The sequence below is a fragment of the Papaver somniferum genome, chromosome 11, assembly GCF_003573695.1.
Source record: "Papaver somniferum cultivar HN1 chromosome 11, ASM357369v1, whole genome shotgun sequence".
NCBI lineage: Eukaryota > Viridiplantae > Streptophyta > Magnoliopsida > Ranunculales > Papaveraceae > Papaver > Papaver somniferum.
In genome coordinates, this window is record NC_039368.1 from 39,663,394 (window position 1) to 39,669,908 (window position 6,515).

The window sequence follows — 6,515 nt, forward strand, 5'->3', positions numbered from 1 at the left end:
GCATAAATTTGTCTCCAAAAAGAAGAAAAGAACATACACAAATGAGTGAACCTGGCGTGAGTAGGACACACATCCTCTGACACGAAGTCGGTCATGCTACCATTGCACCAATGATTCGTCTCAACTATTTGTTTGGACCATTTACATTAAGTGGGATAAACAACTCTTCAACCTATTCATATTGAGTGGGCTTAACAACTCTTCAGCCCAGATAAGACATTTATTTGGTTCAGGGGTTGATGTTTAAGCCTACTGGAAGTTATTAACCTAATTTGTTAGCTTCTAAAGACCAGGTATACATTCAAACCCTGGAGGTTACTGATCTCCAGAAAAATGAGGAATCAGTTAAAGACCAGGTATATTCAAACCCTGGAGGTTACAGATCCTTACAAAAAGGGGGAGAACAGAAGAAGACCAGGTATAACCTGGAGGTTGTAGATCCTAAAAATAAGGAAATTAGTTTTGACCAGGATGAACCTGGAGTACATTTTGTCCAGATACATAGTCAAAACGTATCCAGACGAAAACTAGACTGAATACAATTCCTCCACAACCTATAAATAGAAGAGGAATAACAACCAGAGAGGTACACATTTCTAATCCTTCTCTCTCCATAAAACCTGCTCAGAGCTCTTACTCATTGAGGCATCAGAGTGTCTTTTGCAGGTACCCCCCACTATCATTTATCAACAATTATTGAAGATAAGGAGTTGATTCAACAAGTAGCTGGACTTCTTCATCTACCAACAGAACATCACGAAGAATACTTCCAAATCATCTAACAGCTTAAACTTCATCATCATACACGAATCTCAAGGATTGTTGCAGAAACACTTTTGCTGCAACATCTTTTGGCGCCCACCGTGGGGCAGAGAAGGATTCTAAAAAAAAAAAAAAGATCTATGGAAAAATCACAGGAAAATCAAAATAATGGGAACGAAAATACGGATGCAAGAGTCTGAGGGAATCATAACAACATTTATCACCCACTTCAGGAAGGAGTTGAAACGTCACAAGCAAAAACGGCATCAAGGTGTCCCTCTGCAAGAACTTATCCCCACAGGATAAGTAGAGAAAATCGATGGGTACGTATCGCAACTCCACCTTTAAGTGATGGTGCCAATCTGAACATATCTCCAAGCGGTGGTAATCCACACCAAACAAATATGCTAAACTCACGTCCGAACTCCCTCGCCAATAGGGGCCTTCGTTTGGCCTCGCGTTTTGTGCAAGCGGATAGGACAGGGGTAACACCCGTGGATTTGACTCTACGAGAAAGATTGCAAGAGTTATAAAGCGAAAAACAAACTACTGAAAGCGTCTTTAGAAAAGAGACCACTAACTGGTAGTACCCAACATTTGGAAAGTGTCACTCTGCACCGGCATGCACGACCTTCACATGAGGGTTGGCGGGAACGACGGGAGCGGAATGATCACGACAGGAGACATAGATCATCCGAAAGGAAAGCTACTGAGGATCGAAGGTCGAATCACCGCTACGAAAGTAATCAGTTCAACAAGGAGGTGGAGCGACAATCTGGACCTAGCAATTGGCAGAACAATAGGCGTGAAAGGGAGTAATACCTCAACGATCGAAGAAGAAAGGAGTACCTCGAAGGGCGAAAGAGGAAGGAGTATTATGACGAAAACCGACGCTCGAAGAAATATAAGCACGAGAAAGCAAAATCTAGGTAGAACAAGGAGTTAGTCAGAAATGAACGAATCCATCGAGAGACTGAAGGAGATTCATCAAAGATTGAGGAACTCAATAAAAGAAAGCTAAGTGAAATGATCGAGCAGGTGTTATCTCAAAAACAATCCAGAGAAGAAATGCTACAAGTTTTAGCAATGAAAAGGTCAATGGACTCACCATTCGTCGAAGAAATAAGGCGGTTCCACGCACCATCAAACTTTGTGCTGCCCCAGTTCAATGAGCTATTTGACTGGAAGAGCGGCGATCATGTGGAACATGTCCAACATTTCCAAGATTCAATGAGTCTGTGGGGATATAGCGATGAGTTGTTGTGCAAAACTTTTCCTGTAACACTGACAGGTAAAGCTTTGACTTGGTTCTCCCAGTTGGAGTCAAATTCAATTGCGAACTTTGGGATGCTGTCAAATTCATTTTTAAAGATCAATCTAGGAAGCAAAAAAATGGAGTAGTCACTTATTTGGATTGCGTCAAGAAACAAATGAAAGTCTGGAAGCTTTTAACCAGCAGGTTCGTCGAGAAGTTGGAGAAGTCAGCGCGGTTGATGCTGGACTCATCATTGAAGCATACAAGAATGCGTTGCCTTATGATAAATTTGGGGTATTCAATTCCTTAGCCGTAAAACCGGTGGGAAACCTCTAAGAACTATATGCAAGGACAAATAACTATGTAAGGGCATAAAAGGAAAAAAGAGCAAAGTTGTCACTGAAAAAGGGGACAACTGAAATTCCATCCAAAGTGAGACATCATACGGATGACGACTCCAAGAAAAAAAATCGTGAGGGTTCGGAAGTCCTCACTGTATAAGAGAAGCACACAAGTAATAAAAGTATTGTTCTACACCATCATGCACGATCTTCACATGAGGGTTGGTGAGCGCGACGGGTACACAATGATCACGATATGACACCTGAATCATCAGAAAGGAAATCTCCCGAAGCAAGTAATCTATCCAAGAAAAATGATCGCTACAAAAGGCATCACTCCATCGTAGAATCTGAACGACAATAGGTATCTAGCCATTGGATGAACAAAAGGTGCGAGCGATAGAGATACCTTGACGACTAAAGTCGGGGGGAATACCTCGATAAGCAGAAGGAAAGTTTCGCTTTTAAATAAGAGAAAATTTCCATGGATGTTGTTTATGGCAATAGTCATATGCCAGCACAATAAGCATATTCAGTTCGCACACATTCTCTTAGCCTAGCCTTGCAAATATCAGCAATCTCAAGTTGTATACTCACAACAAATCAGAGGAAAACATCTTCATTATGTCTCTACTCCAATTCCAGAGTTACTTTCTTGCACATTCGCCCTTGGTCCATCAGATGGATGCAAGTTAAAACTTGCACGAGTTTAAAACAAATGGACCTACACGCCGTTGCGAGTTTTACTCATGATAGTCGAACAACTGGGGGCGTCTAGGGAAGACCATACTTGATAGATAAGCTAGCAAGAGGAAGTTATATTGAGTGAAGATCAGCAAAATGGATCCCAAAACTTGGAACTTTGGCAACTTGGAAATAGTTCACAATTGACTGCGGGATGCATTTTTGCGATGTTGGATACATTCACGCCTCATAAGGTAAACCTAAACGATTGCTTAATTTGTTTGTAATATTCGTATTTCATAGTCCTACAACAATTGCATAATTCACATACAAGTTCACAATTTATAAACAAATGCATGATGCACACACTTCGATACTAGCCAGAGTCGTTTAACAATAACACTCGCATAGCTAAGAATCTAAGATCGGACATAAACTCCTGGCATACTGGCCAGAGATGTTAGGCAATGACTCTCGCATATCCAGCACCGATTCCAACTTGACTTTGCACGGTCTTAGTCAAAACTTGTGCAAATTTGCGTGCAAGCTAAACCGGTTTAGCGCAGGCTCAAAAATAGCAAGGACCTCGTTCCATGGGAAATTGAACCCCATCTCAGAGCAGTGAGAACCAAACCAACTTGGCTTTGATTAGAGGTATTTCAAAAAATATTCCTTGCACGGTCTTAGTCAATACTTGCGCAAATTTGCGAGCAAGTTAAACCTAAATTGGTTAGCGCAGGCTCAAGAATAGCAAGGACCTTGTTCCATGGGCATTGGAACCCCATTATCAGGTCAATGAGAGTTCATTGTACAAGGAAAATAAATATATTTTGTAATAACGTTTTGCTGGCCGATATGGAGCTAGAGTTAAATAGAAAAATAAAAAAAAATATATAAAAATGAAGAAACTTGGATGGAGTAAAAAAAATGCAGAAACTTTGTTGGAGCAGGAGCGATAATGGAAAAAAATATATATGGGGATATATACATATATATATATATTCAAAAAGGAGCTTTAATGGAGCGGGAGCAAAAGAAGATAAAAAAATCAAATCGATTTGCTAACTATCTTTGATGGAGTCAAAATTATTATATCATGAAGATGTTTTCTTGGAGCTGAAACGAGGAGAAAAAAAAATATATATTTGCATGAAGAGGCTTTGTTGGACATGAAGTAAAAAAAAAATTAAGATATATTGAAGCATCAGAAGAACATCAGTTATCGATCTCTCAATGCATGAGTAGTTGTGATATTTTACAACCATCTAAAAGGTGCAGATCATGTCTCGGCATCGAACATAAATTGGAGTATATTTATACTGCATCATACAGATCTAAGCAAAAAGGTTTACACACCGCTGAAGAAATTTGCCAGTTATTTCCGAACTGTGAAGTTATACAACAACTACAATACGATCAGGAAGTATTTCGTCGTGCTGGCATCTACGGCCTCAAATCACAAGCGAAGACTTAAGTCTTGCACTCATCACAACCATAAAATCTCACCAAGTTTTGCGTCAGTGAAACCACGAACTCTTGTCTCAAAAACGAGATATATTATCCAAGAGACATGCCAACATTTACAGAAGTCAGTCCAATAGTTGCCACAGTAAAAAAAAATTGTTGTGCTGCAAGCAAGAAGACATGTTACAGCAGCAAATACATAACTTGAAACTCGTGATATAATCATCAAGCATCTTTCATATTCGACTACGGAAAACTCTCGTCCAGCAACACCAAGTGCAACCTTGTTCACAAGCAGACTACCATATCACTAAAACAAGTAGATTGGGGGCGTCTGATTAAAAGGCCGAAATAGTTGAACAAAGAGACTCTTCTTAACCCATAAACAAGTTGAGGATTAAGAGGAGCCTATGTTTTGACCATTTACATTAATCGGGCTAAACAACTCTTCAACCCATTCACGTTGAGTGGGCTTAACAACTCTTCAGCCCAGATAAGACATTTATTTGGTTCATGGGTTGATGTTTAAGCCCACTGGAAGTTATTAACCTAATTTGTTAGCTTCTAAAGACCAGGTATACATTCAAACTCTGGAGGTTACTGATCCCCAGAAAAAGGAGGAATCATTTAAAGACCAGGTATATTCAAACCCTGGAGGTTACAGATCCTTACAAAAAGGGGGAGAACAGAAGAATACCAGGTATAACCTGGAGGTTGTAGATCCTAAAAATAAGGAAATTAGTTTTGACCAGGATGAACCTGGAGTACATTTTGTCCAGATACATAGTCAAAACGTATCCAGACGAAAACTAGACTGAATACAATTCCTCCACAACCTATAAATAGAAGAGGAATAACAACCAGAGAGGTACGTATTTCTAATCCTTCTCTCTCCATAAAACCTGCTCAGAGCTCTTACTCGTTGAGGCATCAGAGTGTCTTTTGCAGGTACCCCCCACTATCATTTATCAAAAATTATTGAAGATAAGGAGTTGATTCAACAAGTAGCTGGACTTCGTCATCTACCAACAGAACATCACGAAGAATACTGCTAAATCATCTAACGGCTTAAACTTCATCATCATACACGAATCTCGAGGATTGTTGCAGAAACACTTTTGCTACAACACCACTCTAAGAGGTATTTATAAATATAATTGCACATGCTTCTCAAAAAAATGGGGCCAACTAGTTCAAGTTGCCTTTGATTCGTATCCAAAAGTGAAATCAACTTTCTCTAGTTTCCCCCAGAATTTAGATTTCGAGAATGAAATATAACAAACAAAATTGAATAACTTTCAATGTTTCTACAGTTCAATATAACACTATTCAAGCAAATGAAATTCGAATCAATAATTGCATCAAGAGAGTGTACCTTAAAGAATATAGAATAGAATCCAATGAACAAGTAGCATTTGAAATGTTAGTGCACTTGTATGCTTGGTCACCAGCAAGTTGCACAAGCTTTTGCTGCATACGCCATAACCGAAATCACTAAGAGAATCATCCATATGAACTTATACTTTCTCCTAAACAAATAAATGGTATGTACCCGACATGTTATAGGTTCCATTACCATTGTTCCAAGAAATTAAACAAGAACAACAATAGGAGACATGCACCACTAAAAATTGAGTGTGTAATGAATTGTAACACCAGAAAAATCTAGTAGTATAAAAAGATCACCTGCAACAAGGAATCCCGACATAAGTACTTTAGATGACAACACTGGGATCTTCTCGCCAAGGGTAACAAAAGTGACTGCCACAACCCACAAAATTACTATGAGACCCATATGTAAACTTCGATGACCGACTCAACCCCAACTTACAAGCAACATGAAAGTGCAATAGTAACAAGGAGATTTTAATACTTGTTTCTTAAGTTATTCAATAGATCCTAATGGTATCTGAAATTCAAAAATAATGAAGGAACCATATATATAATAAAAGTTGTATAATCTAACAAACCAAAAATCATAACAAAATGATGGGGGATATCATGGTTTT